The sequence below is a fragment of the Acomys russatus genome, chromosome 26, assembly GCF_903995435.1.
Source record: "Acomys russatus chromosome 26, mAcoRus1.1, whole genome shotgun sequence".
In the NCBI taxonomy this organism is placed as follows: Eukaryota; Metazoa; Chordata; class Mammalia; order Rodentia; family Muridae; genus Acomys; species Acomys russatus.
Window position 1 is genome coordinate 33,170,221 of NC_067162.1, and position 21,389 is coordinate 33,191,609.

Consider the following 21,389-nt stretch of genomic DNA (forward strand, 5'->3'; position numbering starts at 1 on the left):
AGAGAAGCCGGCCATCAAAGACGTCTTTCCTGGGCCTGCAATTCTGTGATTAACTCGTTTCAAGGAGCCAGACTGCTCATTAGGAGCCATGACCCATTTCTCAGGAGGTGCCGAGTCAAGTGGTCTTGAGGGAATGTCTTTGGCACCCAGTGATGGCGAAATTAGCACCCACGGGGCTGGTCACAGATCAGTGTCTGCTGGGTCCTTGAGAACAGAGCAATCACGCAACCTCTTGGTCCCGAAATCCCAGGAAGTGCAGGTCCACTGCCAATTTACATTGCAGCACCTTGGAAGAACCTTGTTAAATATTCTCTTTTGTGGATTTTAAGTCATTCCAAGGTCCGAAGAGGGGCTGCAGTGGGAGTGGGAAGGGGGCAGTGTTTGGGAACTGATCAAGGGAATCTGAGCTCTCGGGGAAGGGCAGGGGCGCAGCACAAGCTTGGAGCTGCAGGGAAATGAGTTGGGGCAGTGGCAGGTTGGGAACCCCTGCCCCCAACTCCAGCTCCTTTCAGAGGGAGAAAGGAACCAACCAGAATGGAGGCTTTCAGTGAGTTCCCATAGACCACTTGTCACTGACAGGCAGGCAGTGAGCATGAGCCTCTTCCAGGAACACTTGCAGGGGAATGGGGGTACTGGAATGCCGCAGCTTTGATGTGATGGGCGGGTAGCAGGCCTCTTTACCAAATCTCTCCCTTGCTTCCAGTGTTGCCTGGCCACACTGCACATGAAAGGCAGGCAGGCTGGCCTCCTGCTCTCTTTCTGGCCTTTTGAACCTGCTAAGGTTCTCAGGGCTGCCCCATGCAGTTGCCTGCCACTAGACTCCAGGGAATATGGGGTTCTCCTACAGAAAAAAAATACATAGCTCCAGGCTTCTCTCTGTAAGCGCCACTGGCAGGAGGAGTCCAAGAACGATCCGAGTAATGATCACTGAGGGGAAAAAAGAAACGAAGCCAAAGGGAAGGGAAAAAAATATCAAGTAGGGTGGAGAAGACTAAAAGGAGACAGTTTTCTTTAAAAAAAAAAAAAAAAAATTTTTTTTTTTCCTCCTACAGCAGTTTCTCTTTTGGAGATCTGAGACCCGCAAGTGTTACGTCAACGCTTTCTCCAAACCACTAGATGAGGGGGTTTTGTTGTGGGGCTGATAGACTCCCGAGACTCATTGGGATGGCAGGATAAAAATTAATTAGGCGCTGTTTGGAGGGGGCTTTGCAAGACAGCCTGAGGCTATGCTTCAGTCTGGCTGTTAGGAACAATATTATCACCACCACCCCTGCCCAGTGAACAGACACGCACAGGGGCGGCGAGGGGGAGCCACAGAGCATTCAACACAGACATCAGAGGCGAGCCTTCCTCCCAGAGAGAGTACTTACCCCAAGCCAGTGGATCTACCTGCTGACAACCTCAGAAATATGTCTTGTTTCATTTTCAGATTTTTTTTTTTAAAGAGGGGTTACGTTAGCAGGCTTGCAGAATCCTGATGAAAACTGCTTTAGCAGAAGATAGGGGGAGGGGGCGATCCTGGCCCACTCATGTCTCTATGGCATGCAGGCTGGGAAGAGCCATGGGCCAGCCAGGTAGAGGGCGACGTGCTTTCTAACCATGAACACACGGCTCTCTCTTTAGAGGGTGGCAGGCTGAAAACAGAGCTCCAAGAAGCTGGCATGCAACAAAAGTATATGGCCCTTGTCCCAGGGTGCTTTCTATCACTGTCATAAACACCAGGATCAAAAGCAACCTGGAAAGGAGAGAGTTTATTTCATCTTACAGCTTACAGTCCATCATAAAGGTAGCCAGGGCTGGGACTCAAGCAAGACCCTGGAGGTAGGTACTGAAATAGAGGCCACGGAGGAGTGCTGCTTACTGCCTTGCTCCCCGTGGCTTGCTCAGCTTGCATCTTTATACAATGCAGAATCACTTTCCCATGGATGCCATTGCCCATAGTGGACCGGGCCCTCCCACATTGATCATTAACCAAGAAAATTGCCTACAGACCATTCCAACTGAGGCATCTTCTCAGTTGAGGTTTCCGCTTTCCAGATGACCCCCAGCTTGTGTCAAGTTGACAATCAAAAAACTACTGAGCACAGCCTTCGTCGCTACTTTGCGTGTCCGTGTCTTCCTCGGCTCTCTGTTCTGTCCTCTGTGAAGAACCCTGCTCTACCTGAGCGGTAGTTCTGTGAGTGGGCTTGAGGTTTGATTCGTTGGGAACAGACTCCGTCCATCCAGATAAAGCGTTTTAAAGTATGGCGTCAGGCCTGGGGAAATGGCTCAACTGATAACGTGCCTGGCTTGTGAGCATGAGGACCTGAGTGTGGCTCCAACAACACCTGCCTAGAAGTAAAGTACAATAGTATATGTCTGTAACCCCAATGCTGGGGGGTGGGGATGGTGCAGTAAGGATAGACAGAGGGACCCCTTGAGTTCGTTGGCTAGCCAGCCTAGTCAAATTAATGACTTTCAGGTTCAATGAGAGACTCTATCTCAAAACAAACAAACAAACAAACACACACACACACACACACACACACACAAAATGGAAAATGACTGAGGAAGATACCTTATATTGACCTCTGACCTCCACGTGCATGTACCTACTCAAATGAATATATTATACCACACGCACACATGAACACACATGCGCGCGCGCACACACACATACACACACACACACATATCCATTATATCAGCCTTGGGATGTCATGGATCCCAGTATGTTTTAGATGTCTGGGTCACCTTCTTAGGTACCGTCATCACGCTGAAAGATCCCCTCGTAGTTACAGTGTAGAGTTCCTTTCCAGATTGCTGTAAAAAATAAAAAATAAAAAATAAATCTCAGCTAATTCATCCTTCTAGCATTTTCTGTGAAGCAAGCAATAATTAAAATCCTTGTTTTATGCATGGAAAAACTGAAGTTGTTCTCATTTCCCACACCCAAGGGGAAACAAAAGCACTCTATGTATGAGTGCAAAGAAAACTTGGAAACACCCAGGACCCTTCCCCTCCCTCCAAACTTAGCCCTGTCTCTCTTTATTGTCAGTAATCGTTTCCTTGTGTCATGGTGGGAGTGGGCCATAAGGAAAGCCAATGAGAGCAATTATCAACAGAAAACCAGCCAGTTTTCTCCCCAAGCAGTCATTTCCCAAACAGATTTGCCAGCTGTGGACTATGAAATCACAGCGTCACAGGCACATCGGCTACCTCCTTTTGGGTCTGTGGAAGCACTCTTTAGGGTGAGGCCCATTCCCTTGACCTTAGATGCTTGTCTGACCGTGACCTTGCTGCTCATCATCCCTTCTGAGGAAACAAGTGGTCTCTTCCAGGAAAAGCTTAATGCTGAACCTAAGCCTTGGCTTACTTCAGAGCAGACATGAAACAGCGGTGAGCCACTTGAGGTCTCTTTCACCCCTCCTTTGCTGGTTCCTTATATGTTACCAGGTACAGCAAAAGTCCCAGCATACAGAGACCATAGTCCTTAGTTACTGTGCCCTGAAAGACAGCCCAAGGCCACCCTTTAAGATCCCTTCACTCTTTGCGACAAGGAAGTGAAAGGAGATATGGAAGGATAGTTCTCAGAACTCAGGTAGCTTCTTGTATGGGGGCCTAAGAGTTATGACCACATGAAGCCGGATCCCTCAGTGGGCACCCCCAAAGCCAGCCAATATGCCTGAAAAGTCAACCTGCTGCTTTATAAACAGCCAACATATTTAGAGCCATGGAAATTAAAGCTGGAAAAAGACCTATTAAGTCTTGCAGTTCATTCCCTACACCCCGGTGCAGGCTGGTTCCCTGTAGTCCATCGGTTAGTGGTACATAAGCCCTCATTTCAAGTGTCTCAGTGAGTGAACACAGACAAAACTGCCCATCCCAGTAAACATTGATCATGTGATACCAACTCCCCAGGCTGCTTACTGGCCCTTGGCATGATGGGAAAAGTTTAACATTTCCAAGTCTTACAAGAAGAAGGAAATAGAAATTTCTAGAAGGTAGAGACATCCAAGGATGCCTTCACCCTTTTCTGTTAAGCACTGCAGCATACCACCTTCTGGAAATATCCGGACGGACAGTGGTCTCTCTGTAAGTAAGTAGCCATAAGGGAGGAAGACAGAATACAGGTGTCTCAGAATTCATTTTGGCACTAAAAAAATCTTACTTTCCAAGTCTAATACCCCACCCCACCATCACCACCATCTTGGTTCCTTCTATCTCAGTTGGCAGCTAACCAGCCAAGAATTCTAAGCAACATCAAAATGGAGAAAACATGCCCAGAGATGCCAGGGTCCAGAACACACAGAACCAAGTGATATGAAAAAAAATGCAGGCATCTTCCCAGCAGCATGGTTCAGGCTGCTTTCTCTCTGACCCAGCTAGAGGGAAATCCAGTTAACACCACGGTTTCTGGTGGGAGGGTCTACCTGAGACTAACTGGACCCCAGGACATGGAGAGAAGTGATCGATCATCTTTTCTTTCTATTTTGAAGTGATGGGGAGAGTTGCTTTACATGGTCCTGTTTTAAAATGTCAAATCTGGAAGCTGAGAGACAGCTCAGTTAGTGAAGCACTTGCAACACGATGTGAAAACCCAGCTTTGAACCCCAAAACCCGTGATTGTTGTAGTTTAAAGCCATGTGTGGTAATGCATGCTTGTTATCTCAGAGCTGAGCAGGCAGAGGTACTTAGATCTCTAGGACTCAGTGGCTAGCAGCCTGGCTACCTGGAGAGTTCAGGGCCAGTGAGACACCTTTTCTCAAAAAAAAAAAAAAAAAGAAAAGAAAAAAGAAAGAAAGAAAGAATAGGAATAGAGGAAAAAGAGAAGGACAGCTCCTGAAGAATAAACATTTTGACCTCTAGCCTCCAACTGCATCACACACACACACACACACACACACACACAGAGGCACTGCAAAGTTCATCTCTGTCACATCACACGGATACCACACATCATAGAAAGCATCACAATTTTACATCCACGCCCAAAAAGGACAAACAGCTACCATCTACATAGGACCACCTACCCAACTCTGAGCTAAAAGGTGAGATCTGGTTTGATGCTGTTGTTGTGGTTGTCATTGTTTTGAGACAGGGTCTCGGTAAGCATCCCAGGCTGGCCTCAAACTCAAGATTCTCCTGTCTCAGCTTTCTGAATACTAGAATGACAGACAGGAGCCACCACACCCAGCTAAGACCTTTTTTTTTTTTTTTTTTTTTTTTTTTTTTTTTTTCCTTTGCTAGATCTTATAAGCAAAGCTGAACTTTTAAAGGCTTGAAGTTTGACTTTTAGTCCAGCATCACATTCTTTTCTGAAGCCTCCCAGCCCCTGTCCTCCCCACCACAGCCCTTTCCAGCCCCCTTCCATGCTCCCCACCACAGCCCTTTCTGGCCCCCTCCCGTGCTCCCCACCACAGCCCTTTCTAGCTCCCTCCCTTGCTCCCCACCACAGTTCTTTCCAGCCCTCCATGCTCCCCACCACAGCTCTTTCCAGTCCTTTTGCTCCCCACCACAGCCCTTTCCAGCACTCCATGCTCCCCAACATAGTTCTTTCCAGACCTCCTCCCGTGCTCCCCACCACAGCCCTTTCCAGCCCTCCTGTGCTCCCCACCACAGCCCTTTCCAACCCTCCTGTGCTCCCCACCACAGCCCTTTCCAGGCCCCCTCCCGTGCTCCCCCACCACAGCCCTTTCCAGGCCCCCTCCCGTGCTCCCCCACCACAGCCCTTTCCAGGCCCCCTCCTGTGCTCCCCCACCACAGCCCTTTCCAGGCCCCCTCCCGTGCTCCCCACCACAGTTCTTTCTAGCCCTTGTGCTCCCCACCACAGCCCTTTCTAGCACCCACACTCCCTACCACAGTCTTGCCCTCTAAAATATTGTCTTATCCTAGCATGGCGAGCATTTTTCCAGTTCAATGTCAATGGCTAGTTAGGAGAGGGCAGGAGTCAGGGATTAGGACTCCAAACTGTCCCTGGCCCTTCTCTGTAGGCTGGGCTGTGATTTGTATCAAGCCAATGGGGGGAATATCCCTCTTCACTATCTGAGAAAAGATCAGAACAGGAAAATGTCAGTTTGAGAGCTGACAGAAGTCAGATAAGAATGAACTAGAAACGAAGGACAGAAAGGAAGAAATGCTGTCACTCGGAGAAGCTTGTAATCTAATGTTTTGAGACAAATATGTTTCCCGCTGAGTGTATAATTTTCACACACAATTGTCCATCCCTCTACATATTTCCCAGGAGTGCTGCTTGAGGCCTGATTCGATTTGATTTGTTTCTCAGGTCTTTCCAAACCATGTGAAGATCCGGAAAGGGTCAGCCTTGCAGGCCTAAGAGCTGGAAGCACATTCCCTCCCACAGACCTTCCGAGACCCAAAATAGTGTCCACCCTCCAACATGCATCTCCATATCTATTAGAGAAATGGCTTCCACGATGTGAGAGGAGAATAGAGTGCTACAGATAGAAAGTGTGTGGCTGTCTCTGCGTTTCGATGCCATGCCTACTGTAAAGGCTTGGAGACAAAATAATGGGCATGGCTTCTCTTGCTCTGGCTTTTAAATGTGAGCAGAAGTCATGGGTGATATATGGTGTGTGTGTGTGTGTGTGTGTGTGTGTGTGTGTGTGTGTGTGTGTGTGTGTGTGTGTGTGTGTGTTCACATACCCAGAAACTAGAAGCTGTCAAGTCTGCTCTATTGCTCTACTTCTTGTTCCCTTGAGACTAGGTCTCTCACTGAACCTGGAGCTTGGCTGACAACCAGCCAGTCCTGGCAATTCCCCCAGCCTCCACCACAACGGAGTTACAAGCATACACATGGTCATGTGCAGCTTTTGAGGTGGGTGCTGGGGCTTTGGGTGCAGGTTCTTCACACATGTGCTGAATGCACTCTCACCGACTGAGCCACCTTTCCAGCCCCTAAGTATTTTGTTTTGTTTTCTTTTAAACACAGCAGCTTATCAGTAGAGGAAATGACTGGTGTTTTTAAGTACAGTTTGCATGAAACATCAAAAAGGGGGCCCCTCGTTAAAAGCTTTCTTCTTCATCAGAGGGCAAGGCCACGTCCTCTGATGAGTAAAATGTCCAACAGTTGAGTGATTTTTCTAAACTAAAAAAAAAAAAAAAAAAAAGAAAAAGAAAGAAAGAAAACTTGGTCAGGAAATGAGAGAATTGCTTGTTTACCCACAAAGCATTTATTGAGCACCTGTCGTATGCCTAGTACTCTACTGAGCTTTTTACATTATTCCAGGAAATCCTACAATAACTTTAAGTAGACAATGTTGTCCATGTCCGGTAGTCTAGGAGGCTGTCCTAAGGAAGGACTGAAAGAGAAGAGGAAGGGAAGGAGGAGCAATAGGAAGAGGGGGAGGAGGCCACTTGTCACTTAGGCCCTCAGCATTGCTCATAGATGTCCCTTCTAAAGCACGGTTCAGTTCAAGGCATCCCTTCACATAAACACTGTGGTAAGGGACAGTGTCAATGCCTTAGCATGCTCACAATGTTTTCTGTAAACTCTCCAAGCTTGCCAACCCTGTTTCCTGCTACCACAGGTGGGAGATAATCAATCAACACTTATCATGCTAATCAACATAACTTGCTGCATATCACTCTGAATTTGATTGAGTGAGAACACACACACACACACACACACACACACACACACACACACACACACACACATATATATATATATATATATGTATATATATATATATATATACACATTTAACTTTAAAGTCTTTTTCTCCCAAAGATATTTCACAGATCCTCCTGATTTCACAGATATTAAATCCTCCCGATTCCTCATGCTTACAAGTGGGTTTTACATTTTAGTTAAAGATACTAGATAGTTTAGAATGTTCCAGAAAGATAAGACAAAACCCCACCCAGGAATGCTGGAGAAAGTATCCCTAGAAAAACGTCAGTCAGGAAAATGACCCATCATCCCCACTGTAGGCTTAGCTCCTGCTCTAGCCTCTGACTGAGCCCATTTGACCACTTCTCCCCAATACACACCTTGGGGGGTAGCAGGGTACCTCTTGGTTTCTAATAAAGCAGGCCATAAATACAGAGGAATTTTACTGGCTTGTCCTCAACTCCTCATTTTTTTGTCAGTGTTTCCATTTCTACAAATTCTCTTGCAGTTGACAACAAAAGTGTGTGTGTGTGTGTGTGTGTGTGTGTGTGTGTGCATATGTGCGTGCGTGCTGGGTGTTGGAGGTGGGGGTGCCTTCTATTTGCGCTTGGCTTTCCATGAGTGGATCCTTGTCATCTGGGAAGGTCTTGTTGGTAGCAATATGGTCACTGCTTCTCATTGCCAAGGTGTTGACCCTTGGACACTCGGAAATCAGAAGTTCAGGGCTCTGCTCTATGCCTGGCCTGACAACAGCTATGAAAAACGCCACTCAGCACATGGAAAACCCTGCAGCCGCAGAGGGAGCAACGCACAGGTCAAGGGTCAAGTCTGAAGGAAAGCTTGGCCACACCTTAAAGGATCTACGTTCCACTGTGGAAGACAAGAAGCCAAGGCTTGCTGACTGGAGTGGTCAAAGCCAAGGACATAAACCAGGCCTTTTCCCAGACACATGGCCTCATCCCCGAGGCCCAGCTCCCTGTGGACCCACGCGTTGGCAGAAGTTTTCAATTGCTGCCGATTCTGCAACTGGTTTTCATTTAAAGGGCTCCAGGTCAGATATTGCTGAGCCACAAACAGGCAGCCTAAGATCGTAGTCCCACACGGGCTGCTGGAGAAACCTCAGCCTCCTAGGCTGGAGAAAGCTAACCAACGCTATCCAGTCCCTACTGTGTGCTTCCAGCGGGAAATGAACATGGCCTGGAAACCAGTCAGAACAAGTTCTGTGGGGCAGGGGAGCCAAGCTCAGCAGCTCTGAACATAACTTAAAAAAAAAAAAAAAAAAAATTGTGACAAGAGAGCTCAGAATTTTCCACAATTAAAAGCACGTGGCTTCTGCTCTGTCAGCCCCACCACCTCTGGACAGATGGAAAGAGATAGGCCCAGAGATACTTCCGGACAGGGAATCCACCCAGACACATGAAAGATCAATTACCTCACAGTAACTCAACTTATAGAGATCTCTTAAGCATGGAGACACAGGTGGGTCAGGGTAATGAGACAGGCATCGGCCAGCTACCACAGCCTCTTCAAAGGCCAGGCAGGAGCCAGTAGGGCAGTGGTTCTCAACCTTCCTAATGCCGTGACCCTTTAACACAGTTTCTTGTGTTGCGGGGACTTCTCCCCCAACCATAAAATTATTTTGTTGCTACCTCGTAGCTATAATTTGGCTACTGATGGGAATCCTAATGTAAACATCTGTGGTTTCCAGGGGTCTTAGGTGACCCCCGTGAAAGGGTCATTTGACCTCCCCCGGGGAAGGGGCGGAGACTCACAGGCTGAGAACTAGTGGTCCACATGCTCTTGGTGAGGTCTTCTGTACCCCTTCTTTTGTCCTCACAAGGTCAGGGTTGTATGAAACTCTCCCAGATCAGCCCACAGCTCTGTGCCATTGAGAGACAGGCATCGGGCTCCAGAGAGACAAGAGGGCTGTCCTCACTCTAGCTTGACAAACCCATGCGGCCTGCATGTAAAGAAAACGCCACCTGTGCCTTGGGTGAGCCCTAGGCTGTATCTACACACATGTAGCATTTGGATGCCGGCTGCTTTCAGCCCACAGTTGCCCTCTCGGCAGCTTTGCATAGTCTACAAAGGGTCCCCCCACACACACACAGAAACCACATCCCCAGTGCTCATCTTCTATCGACAGACAGCCCGTAAATGATTCTCCCTGCCCTGGTTTGTCATGAAACCCATTTGTCATGAGGTGTTTTCGCCTGATGTTCTCTGGGCGAGTGTTGCAGACCCACAGCCAAAGGCATGAAAGGAAAGGAGAGCACACTGTAGGTTATAAGGGCAGAGCTTGACCCCAAGTCCATCCTGACGTAATGGAGCCAGAGACGATGTTACACAGCCTCTTGCAGGCTTCCCCTGTCTGTCATGCAGAAGCTCATGCTGCCCCTTAACACAGCAGAACAGTCCGTGGAGATGGACCTACTTGCTCAGCCAATGACGGCAAAAGAAAATTCATGGGACACTACAAAATGGGATACCCTTGTAACTACAACCCCAATGAGACTCTGCCCCCAGATGCTTGAAAAGGCCATTTATTTTTCAGTTCTTTTTTTTTTTAATTGGTGTATATTAATTGTGTAAACTAACAGCTTTCATTATGACAGTCTCATACATGGATTATATACTATACTCTAGTCATATACACCCATTGTCATAATTCAAGCGTGAAACGTCCCTTACACACTCGATGGTTGTGAACTCTTGGTCCCTAGCTGGTGGCACTGCTTTTGTAAGATGGTAAAGCTGCTGGGGCCATAGACTAGCTGGCAGAGGTAGGTTGGTGGAGGTGAATCTTAGAGATATCTGCTTCCAGTTACTGCCTGGAGCACTGTTTTCCTGACCGTCTAAGATGTGAACAAGCCGCATCACAGGGTCTGCTGCCTCAGCCGCCATGCCTTCCCTGCCTTAGTAGACTGCGCCTTCTGAGCCATGAGCCAAAATCATCCCTTTTTACCTTGACTTGCTTCCATCGGAAGGTCCCAGCAGGGAGAAAAGCAGTCCCTCAGTTTGTATTATTCAAGAATGCTGTAAGGGAGTAAGATGAAGCCCGCTGGGTGGCTCAACACATAAAGGTGCTCGCTCCCAAACCCAACGACCCGAGTTCAATCCCCAGGACCAGCACAATGGAAGTAGAGAAATAAGTACTGCAAGTTGTCCTCTGATCTCCACATTCAAGCTGTGTTCCTTGGACACGCGCGTGCGCGCACACGCACACGCACACACACACACACACACACACACACACACACACACGTACACACAAATATGAAAGATTTAAGAAGCCAAATGAGAAGTCACCGTGCAATGAATTTGGAGAGGCTAGGGTAGAAGAGCAAAGCTTTGGTTCCCTGGGAATGCCAATATGAGCATGCCAAGCTGCTAATTATTATAATTTACCTACCTCACAGAGGGGTGAGCTTCACAGCCTGCCGCTCGGGTTTCCTCCGCTACCCTTCAGCATCTACAGGCTTGGAGCTTCTGCTGGCAAGTAACATATGCAGAGTGGACATTCTAGCCCCCACTAGTGACTTTAGATCAGACTTGAGAGTAAAATGGGGACTGAATGAGATAGGAGTGTCCCTTGTAAATGGAGCTGAGTCCCGAGTCTCTTCCCAATTGTTTAACTGCTTAATGATTCCCTGCAAGTACTTGGGTCCGTACGAAGCAAGTCTGAGCTCTCTTGGTGACCCTTGAGTCCAAGAGTTGGCTGGAAACAGAAACAATTGGCCAAAGGCGGGATGGATTTGCCTGAGCTCGGTCCCTATGGGCTTTGTTCTTTAATCTGTTTATCCAGTTTCCCGTAGGAGACTGTAATTTTAATCAGTAAATATCTCCCTTGATTTATCACCTTCTATTGACATAGTGGTAATTTAAGCCTCAGCCCTAATGCTGGAGCCTCTCTGTGTGTTTTCCCCCTTATCAAGTGTCCTTCGGATTTTTCTCAGCCCTCTTAGGTAATTGGGCCACCTCTTATACCCTCTATATGATGAGGCTGTGGTCAGGGGTCAGTGGGTTCCTCCTTCCAAAGCACAGAATGCTCTAGCCAATCACAGCACAATCCCATCTCAACTTTGCCAAAGCCAGGGCAGACAAACCACAGACTGATAGGACCCAGTGGACTTTAAACCTAGACATCCAATATGGTTTCCAAAGGACACTGCTGTTCTCCATAGCCCCAAAGACAGCTTGTTGACTCAATCCACAGGTTTGATGTTTAGCTGAATTAAGCAGAGAGACCTTCCTTCACAAACATGGATTTGCACAAGGCCTGGCACTCAGGTCTACATTTTTTATTGTTTGTGTGTTTGTGTTTGCTTGTTGGCTCGTTTGTTTGAGACAGGGCCACCCTGTGTAAGCCTGACTGGCTTAGAACTCCCTATGTAGACCAGACTGATCTCAAACTCACAGAGATCTACCTGCCTCTGCCTCCTGAGCACTAGAATTAAAGGTGTGCATGCCACACCTGGCTCGGTTCTATTTTTTATTAATGTACATACTTGGTTTACTCCCTACTGATACTAGGAAATTGCTACCATTCTTTGGACTCCATAGTATCAAGATTTTAATATCTTATTTGACCATAGATGTTTGTGATCTGTCTGCTGAGGAGGACAAAGGAATGAAGATTTGTTAGTCACAGAATGGGGCAGTTGCCTTGGCATGGCCCATGGTGGTGTACTGAGTGATTGGTGTCATTTGCAGTTGGTGACTAAAGGAAATAGCTAGATGCTGGAGGAGAGTATCTTAAAAATAAAAAATAAAAAAAATATTAATCAATAATAAAAAAAAAACTACAGTCAGTTAAAATCCTAGATGGAGCCCCCGCCCAAGGATAAAATTAATATAAAGCAAATGACCTTTGGTTTCAGAACTCAAATACCAAGCCACCAACAAGAGGAAAGTCTACAAACATAAGTTTCACGAGGCTATGTTAGAAGTTTAATGTTTGCAAGCTCCATAGCTGCTGTGTAGCAGGCGACTAGAACATATTAATGAAATTTTAAGTTGCGTTCATGAGTATGGTTCCCTAGAACCATTATCTTGTAAGACTTGGCTTTTGTTGAATTTTTGTTGTTGGTTGTTGTTGTTGTTGTTGTTGTATCCCTGTAGTAGTTACAAGAGTGTTTCAAATCACAGAAACTCAATGGAGTATAGAAAGGAAGGGGTGGAGGGGAAAATATAGGGCTGAGTGGACAAGAAGGGGGAAACTAACTCAGTGGTCAACATACATAGAGAACATTATATTAAATTTTCAGTGTTATGTTTAAGGGTGAGCATGACACATTTGGGAGCATATTTTAAAAAAAAAAAATGCCCTAGAAGAGAGGGATTTGGGGATCATGCCATGGATGAATAAGCTTTAAAAATGGTTGTTACACTTGATCTGAAATTTTAAAAATGTCTAAGAAGTACTTCAGAAGAGGGCACTGGGAAACAGAAGACAAATTCCACTTCGACTGGGAAGGTCAAAGGTTGATGTCAAAAGCGATTGGCAGAAGCTCTCAGTACACAGATTCCACTTGACGTTCTGTTCATCTGGAAGAGTTTTCCAGCCGGAAGTGGTGGTAGCACACACCTTGATGCCAACACTCAGGAGGCAGAGGCAAGTGAACCTCTGTGAGTTCAAGGCCAGCCTGGTCTACAGAGCAAGTTCCAGGATACCCAGAGCTGCCATAAAGAGAAAACCTTGTCTCAAGAAAGAAAGAGAGAGGCAGAGGAATCTCATACACATGGAAAGTAGGCTGGTGAGTCGTTCTCTTAAGGATGTTCCAGGCATCCCTTATCCGGAGCAGGCCTTCTTTGTTGTCTGTACCTCTGTAACATATAGACAATGTGACTCCCATGTTGCTCTAGTTAGTACTGCTTCACGAAGATGCTTCTTCTGTGTATGTCTCCTCTATTCAGTTGTAGATTCCTTATAATCAAGCTGGGGAGATAGCTCAGTAAATAAGTGCTTGCAATCAAACACGAGGACCAGAGTTTGGATCTCAGAACTCATGCAATGGCTGCTGCAGAGTACCTGTAATTCTAGCCTAAGAAGGCAGAGATGGGGGAATCCCCAAAGCAAGCTGACTAGCAAGACTAGTCATATCAGCAATCTCTGGGTTTGATTGAGAGACCCTGCCTCAATGGGTAAGGTGGAAGAGCCATGGAGGATGGTTTCTGGCATCATCCACAGGCCTTCACATGCATGTGCACCTATGTGAATGCACATCTTCACACACATGTGCCCACATGCACACACATACAAACAAACCAAGCATATATGAAAATAGTGGTGGACGGAGTAAAAATCCTTGCAAACAAGGCCCATGCCTTTCTCACTTTGTATGCCTAGTAGATGTTCAGCACTCACTTTACTTCTTGAGGTAAGTAGAACTTGGCTACCTCATTGATTCAAATCTAAGACCAAAAAATTGTTTGGTCTATATTTAAGTGTAGTGATAATGTCTATGTTACCTGAAAGAAATATCATCGTTATCTTTCTTCCCTCAAGCCCTCGCCACAAAAAGTTGCTTTCAGTAAAACCCATTGAAATGTTACCCAATCAAGCATCTCCAAACTAGTGGAGTCTTTTTCTGTATGATAGAAGAGATCTTTATTGCCTCCTTCTTAGAGAAATTAATCAATATTTGGAACACTTCTAATAACTCAAATTGTTGAGCATTTTCATCTATGAGAGATCCAGACTTCATCCTCTGGTCAGAAATGGTATCAAAGAGCCTTGAATGTGCAAATGAGAGAGATGGAGCTGTTTGATGCTACAAGTCTTAGTAGGGTCCAAAACAAATGATGAAGACATTCATCTGTGCGCTGCACCTGTGAAAGGAAAGAATTGCTTAGATGGGTGGACAGTGCTACCTCTCATTATGGCATCATTGGCCTAACTGTGCATTTGATGGCTGTTGGTAGTGTGGGACCATCCCTTCAGTGAGAAGACATTTTTTTTTTTTTGGTGCCTAGATGTGGTTTGGCCTATAGGACCATCACACTACCACATTCCTTCCCAAAGCTGGAAGCGAGCTGGTTGCGATGGGGGGGGGGGGGTGGAGATGGCTTCCAGAGAAGTAATTAGCAAAGTGCACAGAGGCTTGAGAAGGGAGAAAGAACTACACCCTATCAATCAATAAATAATAAAAAATTCAGTCGAAGGCATTTTCCATCTTGGTGTTCTTGGCTATGAGCAAGAAAGAGAGAAAGGAAGAAAGCAAGCGTGAAGCAGGGCTTCATGGGCTGGGCCAGATCATCTCTTCTTAGCTCATGTGACATAGCTTTGAGAGAAAACTCTGTGTACACAGGGTGGACATGATGAGGGCCAAATCTGGGAACTAGGATTTCTCTTCTGCCTGACTTCCTCCGTCACTTGAGTCTTTCAGGGAGGTGTGTGAGATACCTGTTCTTGGCTATTCCTGGACTAATTGCCTAGGCATTGATCTCTTAATGGGAGCGGATGAGTTAATTTATTCCCAAACTCTTCTGACCTGGCAGATGAGGAGTTATTAGTCATTGGACTCACTCGGTAGATTACATATTCTATTATTTATCATTTACATATAAAGGAAAGTGTGAGGCTTTCAAAGGAGAAGCTGGCCCAGGAGCAAGAGCAAAGAGCAGAGAAGTGAGACTGATGGGGGCAGGACTGAAGGAGTCTCCCTGCTGTTAGCAGGTCAGTAATGGCCGAATGATGGGAGAATGGATGCATGCTGGACTTGGCGAGAAGAGTGTGGCTTTGCTGTCAGGAGATGAGAGGTATAAATCTCTCCCACCCATGCGTTCGCTCCACAAATATTTCTGTACTAGAGTAGGTCATTAAATATAGGCCTGCTCCCAGGTAAACAAATAATATGTAGTCACAAGTTAGAAAAAAATGCTATGGGAGAAAAATAATAGGAACGAGAATTAAATTTGTGTGGATAGGCTAGTCAGAGAAGACTTCAAAAAGGTTAACATTTAAATTTGGACTTGAAAGATAAGGAAAAGTCAGCTGTACGAAGAGAGTTGACAGAGGACTTTACGAAGGCCTTGAATCAGGAAAGTCATTGGCAAGTGTTAATGGCACTTCTGTTTATGGAGTAACCACCATTAGGAGATGCTGGCACAGAAGTGTGTGTGTGTGTGTGTGTGTGTGTGTGTGTGTGTGCACGCGCACGTGTGTTCACCTCTCCCGCCCCTGAAGAAAGTGTTGTTATTCTCCCACTTTGCTGGTGAGAAAAATGAGGCTAGCATGGCTCTCATAGCAAGAGCAAAGGAGAGGAGGCTCAAGATGAAGCAGGACAAGCTGGTTGGGACCAGCGTGGTTTTCAGTAGGGAGCTAGGCTTGATCTCCTGTGGACTTCGTAAGGACCCTGTGGCTCCCATTGATGAGTGGACTGCATTGGGGCCCAAGGGAAAGTGGAGAGACCCTGAGAAAGCGTGGTCAGTTTCCAGCAAGAGGCCTCGAGACTGGGCCAAGAAGCTTCTAGTAGAGGCGATGGAGGGAAACAGGGGTTTGGAGGCATGCTTTGATTGTGTTGAGAGATGAGAGACAGCCAAAGAGTGAGGACACAGAAAGAAAACATGTAGATTCTACCCTAATCCCTGGTAATTTCTACCATTCAAGGAAGAGAAGCAAGGGTTGAGAAACAGTCCCTGAAATGACAGGGTTTTCAGATATGTCACCAGCACCCTGCACCTGCTGCCTATGACTGTCTTTGATTCTTCTGTACACCTCCACATTTTTAAACAGGGACACACAAAGACACACACACACACTCACATACACAGAGAGAGAGAGATCCTACCTGACCCAGAAACCAATAAGATCATCAAGCCAGCTTCTCCCTATGACCAAGGAAGAGAGAACTACTATCCAGAAACTGCAATTAGAGGGGGAAAAAAAGATGTAGAGTTGAGTGTGATGCTATAACAGTGCAGAGGCATCACAGTCTGCAAAGCCAAGAGGACAAAGTGAAACCAACCTGGGCCATATAGCAAGTTCTAGAACAGCCTGAGCTGTTGAAATAAAGGAAAGGGGAAAAAAGGAACACATACCTTCATACATGTGAACATAATGAAGATGTGAAAACAGCTCACCTGGGAGAGATAGGTCTGGCTAGCCTCAAGCCAATCCTCACCTCAGCAGTTGAAGGCCTGGAGAATGCTCACAGTTGTTGTTGTTGTTTTGAGACAGGGTTTCTCTCTGTAGCCTTGGCTGTCCTGGACTCACTTTGTAGACCAAACTGGCACCGAACTCACAGCGATCCGCCTGCCTCTGCCTTCCGAGTGCTGAGATTAAAGGCGTGCGCCACCATGGATGCTCACACTCTTGAGAATATTTTCACCCGCGAAACTCAGAGCTTGGTTTGTTTTCTGAGCAAGGCCCAAAGAAGGAAGCAAAATAAATAAACAAGGACTGGATGTTTCAATTATCTTAAGTGGCTTCCACCCCAACACCATTCCCAATTCTTACAGCAATGAGAACCACAGGCAATTGTCATGAAGGCCTTTTTTTGTTTCCCTCCACAGTCAGATGACCGACAGCCCTGTGTGCTCCCCCCCCCCCCGCCAGGGCAGTTCCACAGTCAGATGACCGACAGCCCTGTGTTCCCTGCCCACCCCCCCCCCGGGCAGTTCAGTTCTGGGCACAGGTGGATACATCTATAGGCACATAGCGATTTTGGCCAAGCCTGTGTCTATGTGCCTGATGAGTTGTCTGGGCCTCGGAGGTTGGCTTCAGAACAGTAGCCACAGCACGTTCCCCGGGGACTGCCTTGGAGCCTCATATGATACAGTTGTTTGTCTGGGTTTTATGGAGAACCAGAGGTCTCAACCCTGGAGCACACTAGACAACAGCCTTGTTAACAAAGTGTCCAGAAGGGGGAAAAAACACTTTAAGGGAAACTGGGAAGAGCCTGCAGAATGCAGACCCTTCATCCATGGAGGCCCCAAACACGCTCCCTGGGTGTGGCCTTTCAAGCCAGCAAAAATCAACTCCAGATACCTGAGGGAGAGCAAACACAGAGTACAAACGTGTCAAGAGGAAAAAAAGAAACTGCTAATATGATCAAATGCGAAGAGAATACAACAAGCTGTGGCCCGTCGAAGATCTCGGGGGACACAGCTCAGAAGGCACAAAAGTCCTTCAGTGGAGGTAATGAGGCGCATCTAATTATATTTAAGAAAGAAACATCGAGAACGACCCTAAAAGCCTCCCCCCTTTTTTCCCGAAAAAGGATCAATGGAGTCTGAAGGCTAAGCAGACAGGGACAGGGCGACTTCAGAGCTAGTCAGAGATTCGAGGCAACCTCACGGGAAACGAGGTTGTCACTTTCCCAGAACTGAGAAAAAATATCATACACATCTCTCTCTGTCTATTGTCTTTTAATCACCACCCCACCCCACTCCCCCACCCCCCCAAAAAAAACTGCAGGAAGAAGCAACAGGAAGAGGAGAGGGGGAGGAAGAAAGAAAAAGAAGAAAGAAAGAGAACACACGGCAGCACCCCCACCATGAGAAATCAAGGCAGGCCAAATGACATCTGACACCGCCAGGCCACAGCTGAAGAACAGGGGAAAAGTTTTAGGGCGACTGTCATTGACCCATAGTCCTTCACTCCTAACCTTTCCCTCCAACATATGTTTCTCATTTCCTTGCTTATAGCTGGTCCAAGCTAATGATATGTGTTTTGGCCAGGGTCCCGAGCTCGGCATACAGCCGGTCTTGTTCTCATTGTCCGGGCTACTTACAGAAACCTCTCTCTCTCTCTCTCTCTCTCTCTCTCTCTCTCTCTCTCTCTCTCTCTCTCTCTCTCTCTCTCTCTCTCTCTCAAAAGAAAGAAAAAAATACAGCTTTAAAGAACAGTAAATATTCAAAGTAGCCCCTGAGCTCTATACAGCTGCCATCTTGAACATGGCCCTATCCACCCTAACACACCCCATCAATAAAGGCCTGAAGTGACTGCCCACGGGTGAGGGGTAAGTTCAACACAAAAGCGGTGGAAATTCAAACAAATTGGCCCATTAGAGTCTCACACAGCTATAAATACAGCGCGCACGGGCTATTTTGAGGGACGGTGGCATGGGAAAGTTCGGCCTGGAATCTTGAGTCTGTCAAAGGAGACAGATCTTTTCCAAGACATGGGAAGAGGACGGACCCAGAACTTGTTCAAGGAGGATAGGGAGGAGGAGGAGGAGGGCAGGGAACCATTCCTCACAGGCCTGAGTGAAAAAGCAAGGAAATGAGGCTGATTGGCCAGGCCTTACCCTGCATGCCAGGACAGCAGGACTCCGGTGTTCAAAACTTGGACCCTGCGGGTGTCACTCAGAGAGTCCCCAATCTCTGAAGAAAAAAAAAAAAAAACTAGATGTGCCCTTTTGCTCCTTAGGGGTCAATGGACCAGTTCACTCTTCCTGAAGGACCCAGCAGGCCAGAGGAGGAGGGGTGGGAACCAGTGTGTCCTGGAGAGCCAGGGCAGCCCTCCTCTGAAGGAGAAATTGCTGACTGACCCTAAAGGGGAATTTTGAGGAGTCTGCATATTTCACCCATCAGACCCTAAGGAGCAGCATCCAGTATGGATATAGGGTGAATGTGGGGTGCTGTAACATGAATTGAGGGAAGCTGAGGCCCATAAATGAGAGTTAGTAAAATGTAAAATGTTCAGGCAGGCAATTCGTATGCAAATGTCAAGAGCTGTTTAACACGTCCCTCGGGGCCTGTCAACAGACAGCAGGGAACTGCCAGCAGTTAGGAATAAGCAAACACGGGCTACTTAGCATCAGGTACCTGCCCGGTCTTTATGAGTGGCTTCTCCTTCACAGTCCTCCTGCAATCCCTAGAGCTTCCGGTTGCTGTGTCTTCAGACTGCACACCCAGAGCAGCCACAGGTTTACTCAGTCACAGTTTGAGCACTGTCTGTATACCAGAGTTGCCGGTTTGTATCTATCCTATGTAGTTGTAATTAATAGTCCTAATATTGTCCCCATATAATTACTGATAGCCCTGCTTCTCACCCTCTAAAGTGTTCCAGTTTGAGTGCTAAGTTATATGATACTGTAGCTACGGTTCTTCTTTTAAAAGTCCCATTTCAGTGCCTATATAAGTGTGTGTGTGTGTGTGTGTGTGTGTGTGTGTGTGTGTACAGAAATAAAAGTGCAAATATATAGCATCCTCTATTTTAGAGGCTCTTTGTAACTTGCTGAAGTCAAGAGAAGGTTCCCAAATTATCAAGAAAATAGCTCTAGCAGATTAAATTTTAATTAGTCCGGGAAAAGGCTGGGCTTGAGTCCTTGCTGTGTGGTATAGTGAAGCCCGTAGTTGCAGATGTCGTCGCCTCTGGATTTTCCATCTTTGTGTCCGAAACTCTTCCAACTGGTTGCTGTCCTCCCCTGCCAGCCAGCTAGCGGGGGCACACAAGGGCACTTATTCCAGTACAGCCAGGAGGGAAAGAGCCAGCACCGGTTACCATGAAGACGCTGTTTCCTGAAAGTCTCTGACTGACACTTCCTGGGGAGACAGGAAGTGAGGACCGGAAGACACTGAGGTCGTTCTCTTCCCATGTGCTGCTTTTCCCACCTCCTGGACTCATTTGAGAGTCTTCTAGCTATGCTTCTGTGCCTTTCTTCTTCCTGTTCCCATCTGTAAGGCTGGTCCAGGGTGGGTAGCGGGCGGGGGGGTGGGGCGGGCAGGCAGTGCAATCAGTGGCTTTTGTCCCCCTTTTCCCCAGAAGCCACGGGGATCTCAAACATACCTCATTAATAATCGATAAAAGAGACATCAAAAAATTATATAGCTGATTCCAAGGTAAAAATAAGTGCCTAGTAGACTGGCTTCACTTTTGTAATCAACGTTATGACGCTTACAGTTAGTTATTCAACAAATGTTGTAGAGCACAGACTGGGTGCCAGACACTCTGCTAGGGTTGGGCATAGAGCATTGAACAATATAGACACAGTCCCTGTTTTCTAAAGCTGTGTCCATCTCAAGGGAGGGACTGGCCTCAGAGGACTTGCCTAGCAGTGAACCCACACATACCAGTTGTCATAAGTGCAGCAAAGGAAAAACACAAAGTATTAAAGATGGTACCAATAGGCATGGCAAAGGAAGTCTTCTGGCTTCCTCAGGCAATCCATGAACATGGCACACAGACATACATACAAACTAAACACCCAATACATATACAATAAATAAATAATTTTAAAACCACATCTTAAAAATAGGAGGGAAGGAATGGGGTAAGATGGGTGGGAAGGCTGCAGCAGCCCACTGAATGTCCTGCAGATGGAAAGCTGTGCCCATCCTGTCATTCTTAGCACCCCCAAAGTCAAAGGGGTGGAGGTTGAAGAAAAACGAATAGAACTGCAGCTTAATCAGACGTTAGAGGACAGATATTTGAGAAGGGGTGAAGTGAAATGTTTATGGGGCAAATGTGAATGCAGAGGTTTCTGACATGCAAGTAATGAAACAGTGGGAATCCAAAGGAAGCTCCACCAACGGGGGTGTGGACGTAGCTCAGGCTCGGAAGGACACTTGTCCAGCGGCATGAATCTCTGGCTCGAATCCGCAATACCACACAGACTGTGGGTGGTGATGCACACCTTTAATCCCAGCACTAGGAAGACTGATGGATAGATCTCTCTCTATTCTGCACAGTGAGTTCCAGGCCAGCCTGGGCTACATAGTAAAACCCTGTCACGAGACGATTTTTGTCTGTTTGTTTGTTTGTTTTAATAGTGTATGTGTTATGTTTATGTGAGCACATGTGCCCCCAGAGGCCAGAGGCAAAGGA